Source organism: Podarcis filfolensis (genome assembly GCF_964270895.1).
Source record: "Podarcis filfolensis genome assembly, chromosome: 7".
NCBI classification, from domain to species: Eukaryota; Metazoa; Chordata; class Lepidosauria; order Squamata; family Lacertidae; genus Podarcis; species Podarcis filfolensis.
This window is the reverse complement of record NC_139603.1, coordinates 52,985,410-53,004,519: the sequence shown is the minus strand read 5'-3', so window position 1 is coordinate 53,004,519 and position 19,110 is coordinate 52,985,410.

Below are 19,110 nucleotides of genomic sequence, written 5' to 3'. Positions count from 1 at the left end.
CTCACACTCAGGAGGAACCCATGCCACACTCGGCTCCGTGCTTGGCCTCCTCTGCCCCCTCAACACTGAGGGGGCCCACCAACAGATACTGAGGGGGCTGAAGACACCCCTGAAGACACCTGCTACCTACCACATCTCCTTGCAAAGGAAATGTTTCAGGGCAGTGATGGCTCCTTCCCCGACTTACGCAAACTAATGACTTGCAAAATGGAACAACTGTGCCACAGCTTTAGCCTAGAGAGAAAAGGTAGAGAAAACAACCCTGTAATATAAGCAGACTGAAAAATAGAAGGTTGCAAAATGAAGCTATGTGCCTCAGCTGCTCTGGGGAACTAGAAAACCATACGCTTTGTGAAGAAGCCACTTTTGCATCTGTTATTCATACTAGCAGAAGGGCAATGTGTGTTAGCTCACACTAGAGAATAGCATTGCTTTGATGCAATACTAACAACAGATTTTGTTGCTAGACGGGGCTTATAACTAATGAACATCCACGGTGGCTGAATGGAAGCAGATCCTATAGCAAGCCATGCTAGAGTAAGGGATCATCCACTTAGACTGCAACCCCAATGTCTTGCGGGGGGGGGGGGGGCAGGACCAAAAGCAGTTTAACTGCCTCATGTAAAGTCCTGCCAGGCTCTCACCTGCAAGGTGAAAATAATTCCAAAACAGTGGTCTTGCACTCTTCTGCTCAGTTTGCTTTATTTTCTTTTTAAAACCCTTTACTTTCCTCACTTTGTTTCCCAGGGGATATTTATTGCAGGTTTTGGGAGGAGTTTGAGGAGGGAAGTGATATTGAGAAGGCTATGGATCTAACAGTTCCACACCTTTTCCCAGATCCAGTGCTTTTTTCTGGGGGGGATGCAGGGGTACACATCCCCCCAAACATTTTGTGAATCTAAGTTTGGCCTCATTGAGGGGCAGTATTTCAATATGAGTAGGAAAATAAGAGTACCCCTAAACATTAAAAAAGCACTGCCCAGATCCACACCCCAGATTTTTTTGGGTTTACTGACATTAGCACTCTGATTTCAGTAGGGATAGACTCACCCATGTTTCCATGAGTGGTGGAGAGGTGGGATCTGATGTTGAATCTCCCTCTCTGGAAAAGTGAGAGACCTGTTGTATCCTATGGCCCTTGCAATGTCCTCCCAGAGGCCATAGAGCTGCAATCTTCTTTTCTCTTGTTGTTTCTTTTAAAAAAGTATTAAAATTAGGTAGCTTTAGGATTGTAGTGTTTTTCATTTTCTACTGTAAATTGCCTTGGAAGCGAACATTGAAAAGTAGTACATACATTTTGTAAATGGATAATATGGAAAATGAATGGCTGAAAAGGCTTGCCGACCCCTCCTCATATTATGAAAAGATATTTACGTGTGTGCATTTTTGAATGTTCTGACAGAAGACACTCACTCAGAAACTTGCTTTTGGTTTCAACTTTAGATACCCAGGAATAATTTGAAATTCCATCTTTACCATTTATCATGTGCTTGTCAGGATTCAACCATCTGTATCTGAGAGTTATCAGAGCTTCTGGTTCAAAGGAAGGTTCTTGTTTCTGTGACTGTGAATTTGAGCCCCACATTGGCTCCAGACAAATCACTATTTCTTAGGTTACACCCCTTTCCCCAAGGCACACTACAGGGACGATAATATTAACTTACTGTGTTTATATTAGATTTCTCCATGTCATTTTTATTTAATCCAAAACGTGCTGATTAGGTCTTTGTCACTGAAATCTTGATAGAATTTGACAGGGTAAAATTCGTAAAGCCATGGCCTCAGGTCTTCCTAAGTAAGGAGGGCCACTCTGAATCATAAGAACACAAGTGGACTAGTATTATCCAAAATTTATTGGTGGCTCTAAAACCTACAGAGCTTGAACTGCTCCCTTTAGATTTACAAAAGCCCTGGCATGCAGCAGCTGTGGAATTGCCATCCCTGGAAGCAATAAAGGAACTATTTATGTGCCATAACCCTTAACCAAGGCTGCACATAGAAAACATTAATTGCCATATATTTTACTGGCAGGCTAAGCCCTAGAAAACTTTCAGTTACAGTTCCTTAAGTCTGAGAAACTTAAGGATTTTGAAGGAATTGGAATTGCCACTACTTCTGAATTTCTAGTGATAAATGTAATGTTTCTGGTGATAATGCAATCTGACATAGAACAGCCGTTTTCACAGGATGTATCTCTAATATGAAAGCATGGACAGGGAGAAATGGCATTGTGACCTGGACCTAGGCCACAGGCCAGATCAAGTGAAGTAATAGTGCCATTCTATTATGCCTTGGTCAGACCACACTTGGAATACTGTGTGCAGTTCTGGGCACCACAATTTTAGAGGGATATTGACAAGCTGGAATGTGTGCAGAGGAGAGTGAGTAAGATGATCAAGGGTCTAGAAACCAAGCTTTATGAGGAATGGCTGAAGGGACTGGATATATTTAGCCTGGAAAAAAAGGAGATTGAGAGGAGATTTGAAGATAGCCATCTTCAAATATCTGAAGGGCTGTCACATGGAAGATGGAGCAAGCTATTTTTCTCCTGCTCCAGAGGATAGCACTCAAACCAATGGATTCAAGTTACAAGAAAGAAAATTCTGACTAAACATCTGGAAGAACTTTTTGACAGTAAGAGCTGTTTGACAGTGGAACAAATGGGCTCCCTTGGAAGGTTGTGGACTCTCCTTCATTGGCTGTTGGATGGTCATGAAAGTGTGGATGAACGACAAGTCCAGCTCTGACTTGACATCTTTAATATGGTAAACAAAAAGGTTTTGAAAATCCATCCATTTATATGCCTTCTCAGATGCTCATTTAATTTGTTGAAGAAATGACTAAGACTTTTGTGTTCTGAAGGTGGAAGCAAGATCCTCACCCACAAAATATGGTTCACCATAAGACAGTAGTGTTCTTTATATAGGCTTGATATTGTTATTGTGGATGAACACCACAATGTCTTTGGTAATGTAGGGAGTATTTGTAAAAAAGGAAAAAAGAAAGTGTGGTGTGCTTTTTATATATAATGACAATTCCCCTTCACAGCTAAGTGCAATTTTTTGAAGGAAAGAGAGAGGGGGAAATGGGTTTATTACGTACTACCATTCCCCGAGCAGGAACATATGAAAAGCAAGGTCAAAATGCAATCAGCAAAGCAATTGAGAGAATCCTTTAGGATGTGGCTCATTAGCTGCAAATGCTTTTATGAAGAAGGTCACTGGCACTTTTAAATATATTTTTGTGGTTTCTGCAAGTCTATTCTAGAGTTAAATCATTAGCACCACTTGGCAGCATTTTTGTGAGTTGGCTGCTGAATTCTGAAGTTTTTGCAAGCTACATCTACGAACTAAAAGAGTGTTTTGTTTTGTTTTTATTCTTACTTTTACTGTTGGAATTTTTTTCCCCAATTGAGATTGGGCTTGGGTTTTTGGGGTTCCTTGCACCAATCTCTGACTCTGTAAAAAGAGACTGTCAAAGAAGTCAAATGTAGTGGACAGGTTTAACCTGACAGAGATGGCCAAGCAGAAGTGATGTGGTAACATAGAAACTATATAGTAGGAGATATTTCTTGAAAAATCAGGTAACTCCCCATTTACACACACACCCATATACACAAAATAGCATAAAATGGGGAGCACTCTGGAGATCTCCTGGCTTGGGAGGAGACCCACCCCAGATCCCAAAGGAATTTGACAAACTGCAAGATGGAGGAGAAAATCACAGACGGTCAGGAGGAGGCTGCGAAGAATGGAACTCGATCGCCCCCATGGTCAAATAATTATGTCGTTTGCTATGAATGATATTACATTGCTATTTCTTGTAATTAGGAATTACTATCTTCTCCTTGGAAGTCACAGTCACTGCACACTGTTTTGAACTAATTTATTCTCTTTTTGTGCACAGTTTAATTTTGCATTGGTTTGATCTGTGGATGTAGCAGCTGTGTGCTCTGGAATCAAATCAAAGTATGACTTTGCGGCAGTATTAATTTCAATTCTTTGCTAATGTTTCTGAATATCAGTTTCTGAGTTGGCTACTTGCCAAGGCTTTCAAGTAAACAGAGGCACTTTTTGCCTTTCCTCTCATCACAAAGGAGTGGATTTTAAGGAACTGTGGGCATACATTAAGTATTGACATCTTCAGAAGCTGATGAGGTCAGAGAGGATACTTCCCACGTGAGAGGAAGCCAAAAGAAAAACCAATTTATGTACTAACCTAGTTTCAATCTCAGAAAAGAAGCATATAATAGCTCTTTTGGAACATGCCAAAGGTCCATCTAGTCAAGCATCCCATTTTCACATTCATATAAAGCAGAAGGGAAACGTGATCACATCAACAATCAAAATAAACACTTTCTATTTCTTTCTCCCTCCACACTTTCCACAGTCTCTTGATAATTCAGACTATTCACCAGTCTGTAAAACTCCCAACTATCAGTACAGATAAGATAAGAATACTGGCACTCCAAGCTAGAAGACAGATGGTAATAAATTAATACAACCCCAGACAGTGTCATCGTCAGCACTGGGAATAAAAATCCAGGACCACTGTTCCAAATGACTGCACTGACTGCTAGACTTAATTAGGAGCCAAGATTTTCAAAACATATATCGTAAATTGCAGAAATGAATCTGGTAGCATTTTATGTTTCCTTTCCTATTTCTTTAGTGCTAAGCAGAAATAAGATTTTTTGTTTTGCTTTTGACAATTAAAAATTCACCAAAGGATAAAGTAGATGGCTGTGGGAACAGTTTTTTTCCCTACAGGGATAGAACAAACAAATCACTGATGATGCATTGCCTCTGTTTTTTCATATGACACTTGTGAAGACATTGGGAAAGTGAACATTTCATTATATATTTTTTCACATGCAGTTTGGGTAGCTGTTTTTCCTCATACGCAGTTTGTCAAATAAGTTGTGGGTTTCTTTTTCTTTCTTTTTTACTACTGGTATGACACTAATAATATTCAGCAACTTTGCCAGGTGCTAAACTCATTTCACCTTTTCCTCTGCCATACTTTTGCAATGCATTTTCTTTGGAATGCAGAAGAACCAGTGAGCCAAAGCTTCAGACTCCAAGGCCATTCTTCAGCAAAAATAAAAGTTAAGCAACCTGCGAGCCCTGCAGGACTAACACATTAGATATATAACACGGGAGAAAGTAAGGTAGGCTTCTAATACAGGGGGAAAGAAATCAAAATACTAAATACTTACATGGTGTAGAATGGAAAAAATCTGGGGGAGTAGGAATGGAATGGAATAACCTGGAAGAGGTAATAGTAGAATAGGACCCTTCTATTCTGCTCAATTTTGTTGCAGTCATTATGTTATGCATTATCAGTACAGTATACCAATGGTCCAAGGGACTCTTGGAAGGAGAGAATTTTCCAAGAGACCCTTGCAGGGCACCAAAATAGCTGGGGGGGGGGGAATAATCATGCAAACCAGACTGGTAGGCTGGTCTGAGAACTGAGAATTCTGAACAAACAATGCCTTAAAAAAATTAATGGGAGAAACCATGACTAAACCCACACTCATAACCACCTGTCCAATGGCAAGGTTGTTGAAATATCCTGAAATTCATTGAACAAGGAACAAAGCCATTCATGTCACTCACAATCTGGTTCCAGTGTTGAAAGAGATGTTTCCATGGTAAACAGAAGTTATCTGTCATCTTTTGAAGGAAATACAATAGAGAGAGGGGAGAAAAAACGCCAAATAATATTCATCCTGATTTCCATTCTCAACCTTTCATTGGTAAAGGAAATAAATAAATATCATCTTTTCGAAGAAAAGAGTTGTACAAAAGTACAAAGGGCAGCAGATAATATGGATGATAAAGTGGCGACAAGTCCATTCAGAAGCTCTGAAAAGAAGATGTTCATAATGCAGCATCAGACGAAAATGGAGAAGCAAACATTTTATGAGATGGTGATGCAACACTCATGAGACAGAAAAGTTATAGATTGTAGTTGTTGCTGTGCGATTTTCTTTCCTTTTCAATTCCTGATATTGTTTGTAAAGTCAAATGCCTAGTTCAGAAACAAGAGGCATGCATGGAAGATATTCTCAGATGGATCAGCCTCTTTTTAGGAGGTAAAACAGCAATTTTTATCAGGAAGATAAGAAGCTGCCTGATACTGAGTCAACCCCACAGGTCCATCTAACTCAGTATTGTTGATACTAATGGGCAACAGTTCTCCAGGCTATCAGAGAGAGGCTTTGGCATTTGTTCTGGGCTTGGTTTCTTGTAAAAAGACAGACAGACAGACATACAGAAAAACTCACACCCTTTTTATGTGAGTATTTCTGTGGGTGTGAGTCATTGTGTTCAATTTATTCATGCTGTTCAACTTTGGAAGACCACTGAGCCTCTTGGGTTTGCTGATCTGAAGGTCAGCGGTTCAAATCCCCATGACAGGGTGAGCTCCCGTTGCTCGGTCCCAGCTCCTGCCAACCTAGCAGTTCAAAAGCACGCTGAAGAGGAGGAGGAGGGGGAGGAGGAGGAGGAGGAGGAGGAGGAGGAGGAGGAGGAGGAAGAAGAAGAAGAAGAAGAAGAAGAAGAAGGAGGAGGAGGAGGAAAGGTGGAAGTAGATAAATAGGTACCACTCTGGCGGGAAGGTAATTCCATGCGCTGCTCTGGTTTTGGTGTTCCGTTGCACCAGAAGCGGCTTAGTCATGCTGGCCACATGACCCGGAAAAACTGTCTGCGGACAAATGCCGGCTCCTTCAGCCTGTAAAGCAAGAGGAGCACCACAACCCCAGAGTCGTTCATGACTGGACTTAACTGCCAGGGGTCCCTTTACCTTTGCCTTTTTTACAATTACCAATCAGTCAGCGCCTTCAGTCGAAATGTTTTCATTCTCTGATGAGATTCCATTTTTTATTGACATTCTCACAATGACATGATTTACGCTGATTTGAGCACTTTTCACAGGGTGGTGAAGAGTCAACCACATATGCTTCCCCTTCAGTATGTATCTTTAGGCACCAGGCGAAAATGTTCCTCTTCAACCAGGCTTTTGGCTGATTAATATTCTACAGCTTATAAATGTGTTTCTGGGAGGGGGGGGCTATTGTTTTGTTGTTTTTGTTTTAACCATTTGTGTTTTTATCTTGCATTTTTTAACTTGTGAACCACCTGAACCACCCTGAGATCTTTCAATGAAAGGTGGTATATAAATCTAATAAATAATAATAATAATAATAATAATAATAATAATAATAATAATAATATTGCTAACTTCCATGAATTCAGGTGAATGAATATATGTCTGAAGATGCATCTGCTTCCACAGGCATTTCCTTGAACTCTTCACCTGAGTCTCCAGTTCTAATTGTTCTGTTGTTTTAATGGGGTTGTTTTATTGTGTGTTTTAATTATGAATGTTAATATTTTACTGTTTGTGTAACTGGTTCTTATATTTTGCAAACTTATTTTGGCATTAAGCAGCATAGAAATACATAAACAATTTGTGTACAACTCTTCCCATAGAAATAACATTTCTGATTGTATCCACAAAAGGAAGCTGAGAAGACTGACTGCATCTGCAACCTTTTGCATATGCACACACCACTGAACATATGAGAAGTGCTTTAATTGTGTTTTTAAGATATTTTGACACTGTGGTCAGTTTAATGAAGAAGGGCTTGACTTGTTCTTCTGCAACCGAGGTTTGTTAAAGTTTTAATTTTATTTTAAACCCTGCTGTGTTTAACTTTCAACAGTTGCACATGTTGCCTAGGCAATTTTCCATTGCTGCCTGGAGAAGCACAGCTGATAAAGGGGACAGTTTTGCATTTTGCATTTGTATTATTTATATTCCAGCAATAAAGTTCTACTGGAAACAGTGTTGTTCATCACTTTCTAAATCAAAAACTGCCCTTCTTTCCCAATGAAGAAAGACTTTCAACTGTTTTGCAAACTAAAATATGGTTCTTTATTCTGCCAGTGGCATGCAAGACTTTGAAATGAGTTAAGCTTCCCTGTGGAAAAAGGTGTAGTAAAAGGGAAAGATTCTTGTCATGTCAGTTAGGAAAAAATAATACTGGGGAGAAGGAGAGAGAACTAAAATAATCTCTCTTAGTTTATGGTCAGGGATGATGGGAGTTGTAGTCCAGGAACATCAGGAGAGCTACAGCCTGGCCACTCCTGTTTTCATAGAAGAGAAGGCAATGACCCATCATGTGCATTTTTGTCATTTCCTGATCAAGAACTTCAGATTGTAGGGCTGATAAAAACCTCTTCCTGATTGTTCCTCAGTCACTGCAGTTGTTCATTACAGTGTCAGGCTTTGGCCAGGTAAAACCACATTTAAACTCCTACCCAGCCACGGAGCTCACTGAGTGATCTTGTGCCAGCCACAATTTTTCAGCCTAACTACCTCACAGGGCTATTTCAGTGCTATTTTTTTTCTAGAAAAGGAGGTGCCAGAACTTACCATGAACAGCTCCCTTGTTCTCTAGAATGGCAATAGTGCATACCTGAAAAGTGCCAAAACTGAGTTCCTGTGAGTTTCCCCTGTTAAAAAGCCCTCAACATGCAACCAGGCTTGTTTCATTGAGTTTCATAGAATGAGGATGCAATTAAAAAGAAATGAATAAAAATAACAGCCTGGTGCAGTGTGAGCCAGGCTTGAGTATTGGGTTGGCACTGGTGATTTGAACAGTTACTTGGCACTAGGGATGGGGGAGAAATATGATTCAGTTGGCATTTAAAGGCAAATCTATTAAATTTGCACATTTTAAAACAATAGGAGAACTTAAACACAGCCATCCTTCAAAATTTGCACGTATCTGAAGTTTGTGGTGTACTTCACCTTCCAAGCTGTTGTTGGGATCCGTCTGTCTCAAGAGACAATGGAGTGTATCTCCAGAGGTGAAGTCTGGAAACGATGACAATATCCCCACTTTCAGATCCCCACCTTCCTGTTCAGTTGAGAAAACAAGGTCCAGAGTGTGGTCTACCACATGCGCTGGGCTGATGACATGTTGGGACATCCCCATAGATGTCATGGCAGCTATGAAGTCCTGAGCTGCTCCTGAACCAGTCGCCTTGGCATGGATGTTGAAGTCCCCTAAAACCAGCAATCTAGGAGTCCTCAACACTGCCTCCGTACCAGCTCTGTCAGCTCAGGCAGGGAGACTGCCGGGCAGTGAGGCAGACAAAATCCCTAATCTATCCTGAGTGCCAGGAACACACAGTCTAGATCCACCCTCAACTGGACAGAGAGCCTTTGGAGAGAGAGAGAGAATATCTATAGACCACAGCAATTTTCCCTCCCTGGCCCTCAGGTCTGCCCTGATGCTGTACTGGAAGGGTAGGCAAACTAAGGCCCGGGGGCTGGATCCGGCCCAATCGCCTTCTAAACCCACCCCGTGTATGGTCTGGGAATCAGCATGTTTTTGCATGAGTAGAATGTGTCCTTTTAATTAAAATGCATCTCTGGGTTATTTGTGGGGCCTGCCCTGGTGTTTTTACATGAGTAGTATGTGTGCTTTTATTTTAAAATGCATCTCTTGGTTATTTGTGGGGCATAGGAATTTGTTCATTTTTCTTTTCAAAATATAGTCCAGCCCCCCACAAGGTCTGAGGGACAGTGGACCAGCCCCCTGCTGAAAAAGTTTGCTGACCCCTGCTGAATACCCGGGTAGGCACAGCTGGCTGAGACCAACTCCACCCTGGTCCCCACCAAGGTCTCAGTGATACAGATCTGATCAACCTCCCCATCCATAATCAGATCATGAATGAGGGAGGTCTTACTCAGAGCCAACCCAGCATTCAGCAACAGCAGCCGCAGACCTGAGGGTTGACTGATAGGACAACCACAGTTCCCCAGGTTGCCTGTGTTGTGTGCCCCTTACCCAGCCTACCCAGCCTGTTCCACCTGCCACACCATACTGCCCGTACCCTGAACCACTGTGACTGGGGCCCTGCTGCTCTCCCCATCTTCTCTCCTCCCAGACACATCTCCCTCCCTCAGTTAAAACAAACAAACAACAAAAACACCACATAAGTTAAAAACAGTTAAAATACCGGTAATTGTAGCAGCATTGGTCCTGTCTCTGCTTTGTAGCTGGTACAGCTGCCTGGAGATGTAAATTGAGTGCAGTGTGGAGGCCACAAGATTACTGCTGCTCTCGGCTGTTGGGGGTGGCTTGCCCCATGGTGAGAGTCTCGGCAGGTGCAAGGCTAGCCAGAGGGAGGGGGCAGCTGGAGATGGTGACAGGAATGAAGTCCCTCCTCTTACCTTCTTTCTCTCCTGTTCACTTCCTTGCCACAAAGAACAGTCTCTTTGTTCCTGCATTATATTAAGGAAATGCTTACAAAAATGTGTAGATGAATCAAAACTGGGGGAAGGGGTTCTTAGGAGAAATTCTTACAAAAATGTTGATGAATTTTCATGAGGATTTTTTAAAAGGGCAAATTGGTGCAGAAATGAATTTTAGATTGGAAAAAGGAGAACCGAAATGAACAGATCCTTCCATCCCAACTCGGCATGTCCATTTCTTTTCCTTTCTGAATGATCCTGTTCGTTTTAAACTCCTTTGAGAGGCTCATGATGTAATGGGCAATTATCTCTGCCTCTTTTGTACCCTCCAACATTTCTCCATTGAAAATAGAGGCATCCCATTCCATAATGATAATTTTAGTATTTATACCCCACACATCTTACTGGGTTGGCTCAGCCACTCTGGCCAGCTTCCAACATATATAAAACATAATTAAACATTTAAAAAACTTCCCTACACAGGATTGCCTTCAGATAACTCAGGGGTCAGATAACTCCATACCCTCCAACATTTCTCTAATGGAAATAGGAAAAGTGGGACATTCCGGGATCAAATCAGAAACCGGGACAGCTTCTCAAAATCAGAGCATCCCTGTAATATAGGGACACTTGGAAGGTCTGCTCTCTATGAAAATCACACCCCTTATTTGCACCCTCCTCTTCTGGCTCTGTTAGTTTCCCCCTTTCCTTCCTTCTCTTAATTTAGCTTGCAATGTAAACCACCTCTGACTACCTTTCCCTCATCCTCTTCTGCATTCTCGGGTATTTAAAATGAGCATTTTAAGAAGGCTTTTCTTAGAACATTGTGTTTTCTCATAATCTTTTCCTCAGGGGGTTTCCATGTTTTGAGAGTAGCATGCAGGCACAATCTGTATTCAACAGCTTTGTTCCTTATCCCAAGCAATTTTCTGGACTGACATCAGCAATGACGTGGTCTTAATTCTGTATTCAGAAGGCCCAATAATGCAATACCATGAGGAGGCAATATCACAAATACATTTTTTAAAAGAGTCTCAGTACAATCATTATAATTTCAAAAATGGGGAGATAGAAGCATGCCCTGCACCATTTAGCTATTGTCTAGATTACCCAAAGTGAGATCTAAATTGATGCTACATTTGATGCTACAATTTGACTAGAACAGCTAAACTTTAAAAGAAATAAAGAGTTTACTAGCTCTTTCTTAAAAATAGATTTTGTTGGCTAAAATTAAATAGACCATGGTACATAATTCAAATTCAAGTTAATTAAAAAGGCATATTTTAGAAAGTTCCCAACATTGTAAAATAATACTAACTTTTATACAAATATATCATTCATGTTAATGTATACCCAGAGGGTTTAACAATTACTATTTATAATTCATTTTACATATATTCCACATATAGCTAAACAATTCTGTAGCCATCTACTTTCATTATAGCCATAATTTTACTTCCAGTATCAGTTCCAAGGATTTACTAGCACTGAATATCAGTGTAAAAACCAAAATATATTTAGGAGTAATTTCACTGACTTCTGGAATACTCTTGAAAAACTGCTGGTAGCTCAAATTATCAAATTAAACAATACTGGAGAAAGAAATAGTATCTATGTATATATTTATGCAGGTATGTGACTGTGCCATAATGCAAATAGGTGTTTGCAGCTGTTCCTGAGGTCTGAGCAAATTCCAAACCTTTGAAATATCTGCACTGGTGCTATGTACATAGGCCTGGCTTAAAGACAATCCAACCAGAACTTTGGATCATTGCTGATCCTTTTAATAGTTAATATTTTCCCCCCTTTACACTTAACACCCACAAAATATTATGCCTCAGCTCTTCATTCCTTAGACAATTCCTACAGCAGGGAAGAGAACCTGTGGCCCTTGAGATGTTTCTGGACTACAATTCCCAGCATCTCTGCCCATTGACCATGCTGGCTGGGGGTGATGGGAAGTGGAGTTCAACAACATCCGGAAGGCCACAAGTTCCTTATAGCTGTCTTATAGTTTATGTCTTCTTCATGGTATGTGATTTTTTGAAGGCATATGAAAGTATTTTCCTTCTATTGAAAAATGACATATCATTTGGCATTTCGTTCACAGTTTTCTTATTTCTCAGCTTGACTGGTTTTAGCATGGGCTAGAAATTGTCCTTCGGGAATAAATTTCCTGAATAGTTTGAACATCTGCAATCTGCAGCTTAGCCTATGGCAAAAATTCTAAAAAGTGCATTTGCAAATATATAAACTTCACTTGCAAATATCTTCACTCTGGACCTGTTTGTTTTTTGTTTCAGCTAATGAAATGTTGGCTCGAATAGTGTTTTTTAAAAAAATACAACTTACAGATAGAGCACTGCCAACAAAATGTGTTATCATCTTGCATCCAAGTATTATTTAAAGGACTGTGAATCAAGTTGCACTTACAACATTTGCTAGTGTTTTACCTAGACAATCACAGGATAGGTAATGCAGACACATATACATATGAAATTATGCCAATTGCTGCCTAAACCGATGCCTGAATTGGGGGACATACGGTGGTATTTTGGGTTACAGACACCTCAGGTTACAGACACTTCAGGTTACAGACTCCGCTAACCCAGAAATAGTACCTCGGGTTAAGAACTTTGCTTCAGGATGAGAACAGAAATCGCGTGGCGGCAGCAGGAGGCCCCATTAGCTAAAATGGTACCTCAGGTTAAGAACAGTTGCAGGTTGAGAACGGACCTCCAGAATGAATTAAGTTCTTAAGCAGAGGTACCACTGTAATCACTTCCGTGCTACAGAAGGACCACCATTGGTTTTATGGTCCAGAAGTGCTCATGCAGTGGCACCACTTGTGAGAACGACAAGTGCAGTTTTTCTTAGTGCTGTGATTTGCATGATTGTAGCAGCCATTTTCAGGGGTTGTCTTATATGGGCCCAAGTCTTTGCAGATATAATAGTGGTATACAAAAGTGATGAATTTTCCACAATGTCTTACAGTCCAGAGCAAAAGCTAGCATGAAACAGATGCTGCTATTTGTGATGAATCTCAGCAAACAGATGAAGAGATAGCACTATGTTGGTTTCATGAACCTCCCTGGAGAAGAACTGATTGTCACTGGTCTTGTTGTTTCAGATGCCTTCAGATGTCTGAGAAAAATTATATAGTTGTTAACTCTTTGACATCTGCCAGGACGGCATTCCACAGGGAAGGTGCGACTACCACAAAGGCCTTCTGCCTGGCCCCCTGTAATTTCACTTCTCGCAGTGAGGGAACCACCAGAAGGCCCTCAGAGCTGGGCAGAACGATGGGGTTGGAGATGCTCCTTCAGCTATACAGGGCCAAAGCCATGTAGGGCTCTGAAGAATGCCCTGGGGGGGCCATAGCTCAGGGATAGCGCATCTGCTTTGCATGCAAAATGTTCCAGGTTCAATCCCCAGCATCTCCTTTCAGGGCTGGAAAAGACTCCAGTCCGAAACCCTCAAGTGTTTCAGTCCACAACATTCACTGTCCACAGCACTGGCCTAAGTGGACCAATGACTGGCATTCACTATGCTTTTAGTTCGCAAATGTTACATCAATAATTACATTGTTAACTGCATTGTTTTTGATGTTTCCTTTCCACTGGAATGGGACGCGGGTGGCGCTGTGGGTAAAACCTCAGTGCCTAGGGCTTGCCGATCGCATGGTCGGTGGTTCGAATCCCCGCAGCGGGGTGAGCTCCCATCTTTCGGTCCCAGCTCCTGCCCACCTAGCAGTTCGAAAGGACCCCTAAGTGCAAGTAGATAAATAGGTACCGCTTTATAGCAGGAAGGTAAATGGCGTTTCCGTGTGCTGCGCTGGTGCTGGCTTGCCAGAGCAGCTTCGTCACGCTGGCCACGTGACCCGGAAGTGTCTCCGGACAGCGCTGGCACCTGGCCTCTTAAGTGAGATGGGCGCACAACCCTAGAGTCGGACACGACTGGCCCGTACGGGCAGGGGTACCTTTACCTTTACCTTCCACTGGAATTAATTAATTACATATGTTCTATCTGTAGCAGACAGTGAGGCTAATAATGTAAGTTTTAGTGTAAGCTTAACTGCAGTGGAACAGAAACAGTATTGATTGTGTCAAACCCAGGGAGGGACAGAAATTCCTGCCTTTTAATCGGCACACAGTGGAGGCTGGCCTATTGGTGCAAATAATGTGTTGCTGCACCAACCTTTCTGACCTCAGCCAGCCCCTACCTGCCTGCCTTCTTACTTACAACCAGTTGAGAGGGGTGGGGAACCACCTACCAACTTTCTCCTCCTTGGTGCTTCTCTTGCAGAACTCAGCAGGAAAGGGGGCTTGGCTGGAATTAGTGGTCCCGCCTGCCATTGGCTCTGGCTTCACCTACTGTTTGGGCTCCCTCCCTTCCACCCTACTTAGTCATATTGGGCACTACTACCACTGTAGGCATGCATTGGCAGGCATGCTGGTCAACAACATTGCAGGCAGCTCTTTCTTGAGGACATATTTGTAAGGCTCCTCTCTCTGATATACCATAGAAAGTCTAACTATGTTGATTCATCCTTTAGAGCTTGCTTAATTAATTTGACTGGTTGTCTTCTCCTAAAAGGGTGACATTGATCTCTAGTTCACATGTTGATATCTATGCATGAGTTTCTCTAAATGCAGTTCTAAACATGTCCATTAGGAAGAGGCTGCAGTAAAATAAAATAAAATAAAATAAGCCAAGACAAAACAAATCAAAACAAAACAAAGCAAAACAAGCTTTATGTTTTCGTGCTTTATGCATTACATTTTGTAAACACTTTCAGTATTTTTAAATAATGCCTTTCCAATTTATAACTTCTCAAGACTATACATGATACTACATTGTTTCTCTGTTATAGTAATTAAGTGTTCTGAGATACTTTAGTGACATGGATGTCATTGGTTTGGTGAAAACACGAAAACCTTGGAATTAAAAAAAGAAGAAGACCGTCATTCAATGCATTTTTTCCCTCTGTTCCCAGGTAACAATGCTGATAAGATGTGTGGGAAGAAACAGCAGCTGGAATTCAGCCGGGATGGTGAACCTGTGGTCCTCCACAGTTGGAATGCCCACCAGCCCCACAGCCAGTGGTCAGTGATGATGGGAAGTGAAGGTCAGCCACATCTGGAGGACGGGAGGTCCTCCATTCCTGAAACAGAGAGATACAAGAGACAAAGAGGCAACTGTGCGTTGGCTGAAGGCACCTGGAGGGTGCAACTCCCCTTTCAGATTCTGATGTGGGGAAGTGGATCTACAGCTTTGTAGGAGTTCCTGAAGTCTGCCTCTGCTTTTGCTTCCCAGAAGCATCTGGTTGGTCTCTGTGGGAAACAAGATGCTAGATGTGATGAGTCTGTGTTCTGGTCCAGCCAGGCACTTCTTAGGTTCACAGACTTCAATAGCAGTTTGCTGCTACCTTACAAACAACGCTGATTCTATTACCCATCTGAAGAAGGGAAATGTAACTGTTACCTCTAGAAGCGTAGCAGGATATAATTAAAATGTTCAACACAATTTGGAGATACAAAAGAGGGATAAAAAGGCAGAAAGCATTTTTTTTAAAAATGTCAGTTACAAATATATCATTTCCTAATTTGAAGGCCTGTTCTCTGGAAACAAAATTAGCTGCTCTTTTTTATTAGATTGTGTTTGAGTGTTATTCTTATTTAGCCCACAGTTATCGGTGTTCATATTTTTATCTGAAAGAACACCTGGATTCAACTAACCCAGCAGGCTAGTGGAAGCCAGCACAGAAGCTTCTGATAGCACAATGGGACTCTCCCCACCCCCTGCACACTCCCTGCACCTCCCTCAAACCTGCTCTTCAGGGTCAGGAGACATCCCCCCTCCCAACAATGTGCAGGTGGAAGAGAGGTTTTGGGGAGCTTTGTGCGAAAAAGCACTTTTTCAGGGGAAAATGGCAGTGTGAAATGACACAAGATGGTGGTGTCTAAAATGGCCACCATTCTCTCTCAAGAAAAATCAGGAAGATGGTGTCCCAGAATTTACAGTAGAGGTGGTGGAGGGAACTTACCTATGCCTACCACATCTTTGGAAGGTAGCCATCTGCACTGGGGAGCCTTTTAGGCACGTAGAAGCTGCTTTCTACTGAGTCAAACCACTGATCCATCTAGCTCAACATTGTCTATCTGGGATTTCGGGCAGGGGACATTCCCTGTCCTTTCTGGAGATGCTGGGGATGGAACCGGAGACCTCTTGCATGAAAAGCAAATGCTCTGCTTCTTTAGAACTTCAAACCCTGGAAGATCATGGTTCTAATTAATGAAGGAAGCCTCTCCAAGTATATAGAAACCTCCCTGCTGCAGACACCCAGCCTGCCAACTTATGAAGAGCAAAGGGGCTGATTGCAGAGAGGAAGGAACTACCAGTACATGTTTGCCCTTGATTCTCAATAAAGAGAATTACTCCACAGAGGAAAACTTCATCCACCAGCCCTTTGGCAGCTACAGGATAGTAATAGGTCCAAAGAGTATCAGTGTGAACTACCTCACTTAATAGTAAGGGCACTGGAGATAGGCAGACCAACCCCAACTGTAGGAAGCCAGCAGAACCTATTCCAATTTGTCCCTATTCCAAATTCAGTATATATATATATATATATATATATATATATATATATATATATAAAAAATTTACTAATCTTGTTGAGAGGGTACCCTGCAGTGTGTGTGTTAGAGGGTAGCAGAGCTAATTATGGTTAATTATAGCAAATTAAGCCTTTCTCTTTAGGACTATTGTCGGCTGAGTTGGCCCAATCTGGCACAGGGAAATCACGCCATTAAATCAGAGTCTGATTTACATACTTTAGGCAGTATACGTTTTGCTGGATTGCTAAGGCCATTTTACCAAGCTGAAAGGAGTTTGAAAAAGCTGTAAGTCTGCTGCTAACCTGTCTTGCCCCTGGTACATGCCCCTTTCAGGACTTACTCAAGCCTTGGTTCAGCTGAGCATGGGTGGGGGACTTCAGCCAGTTTAGCTGGAGACCACCTATAACTTGCTCATCTGGGCAGATCTAGGGTTTGTATTGTGCTGTAACACTACACAAATTCTAGTTAGGGCATTTTGCAGTGCAGAGATGCCTTTGATCATTGGAGCACCTCAGAAATGGTAATATGGAACTCTGTTTTGGCAGTGATCCTGAAACCCTGTGATAGTATGAGAACTTTTCACTTTAAGGGGGTATGCACCATCAGGACACTGTAAAGTTCAGGCCATCTGTCATTGATTTGACATTTCTTAGGGTTCAGGTCTCCTGCCAGAATGTTAACCTACAAAGTGTGACTATAGATGGATGGTTCAGTGACTGATGGATTACCTCCTGTGTCAAACAGATTTTCTGTATCTTCTTATGAATAAATTATGGGGCTCACCGTAAACCCAATAATACTGTAGTTAGATAAATCAGAAGAAGAAAAATATCCATTTCAAGTATATTGACAGGGGATTAACTCTCCATCTATGAATCTTTCAATCTGCAGCAGAACCAAGAATTCTGGATTTACAATGCTGTGTGTCATGCTAGAAATTATAGCACTTCTTGTCATGAGCTGGACAAAAAACCCAAGGTGAATGCTCCACGTTTTAAAGGAAAGTACCTTACTTCCAGAGTCAGTGAACACTATTTACCTATGAGGTTCTATGGATAGTGGTCAGAATGCCTGCCAAGAACTGGGGAGACCCAGGTTCAGATCATTGCTCAGCCATGAAGCCCACTGAATGATATTGGGCCAATCACTCATTCACAGCCTATGAACCAGGAAATAGAATGGAAAATTAAACAGATGAGACAAAAGACATTTGAATCAGAAAATAAATGTGGAAAACTGCTGGCTTGGCAAATGAAAAAAAGACAAAAACTTAACACTATCACAAATTTGGAAGTAGAAGGAAAAAATATACAGAATCCAGTGGAGATTAGAAAGTGTTTTCAGAGGTATTTTAAACAACTATATACACAGGAAACCCAGAAACAAATGGACATTGATTGTTTTTTGAAAACAAATGGATTACAAAAAATCTCTCAAGAAAATAAGCTAATGTTGAACTATAAAATAACGGAGCAAGAGATAGAAGGGGCTATCCAGAATATGCAATTGGGCAAATCTCCAGGACCGGATGGACTGACTTCAAGATACTATAGATCCCTGAAAGAATGGATAATACAGCCACTAAAAGAAGTTTGTAATGGAATATTGGAAGGGAAAAGGGCGCCAGAGTCGTGGAAGGAAGCTTACATTACACTTATGCCGAAAGTAGAGTCTGAGAAGACACAGCTTAAGAACTACCGCCCCATATCTTTGCTTAATGTGGATTACAAAATTGTTGCAGATATTTTGGCTAAAAGATTAAAAAAGGTATTAGTAGAAGAAATTCATAAAGACCAAGCCGGTTTTCTCCCGGGCAGACACTTGTCTGACAATACGAGGAATATAATTAACATTTTGGAAAAGTTACAAGTGAATATTAATACTAAAGCAATTTTGATATTTGTGGACGCGGAGAAAGCCTTTGACAATATTTCTTGGAGTTTTATGAAGAAAAATCTACAGGGGATGGGGGTTGGTCAAGGTTTTGAAAATGGTATAGGTGCAATTTATTCAGAACAAAAGGCTAAATTAATTGTGAACAATGTAGTGACGGAAGAATTTAAGATAGAGAAAGGAACACGACAAGGTTGCCCAATCTCTCCATTGCTTTTTATATCGGTCCTGGAAGTTCTCTTAAACATGATTAGGAGGGACCAAACAGTTAAAGGTATACAAGTTGGAGCTAAACAGTACAAACTGAAAGCATTTGCTGATG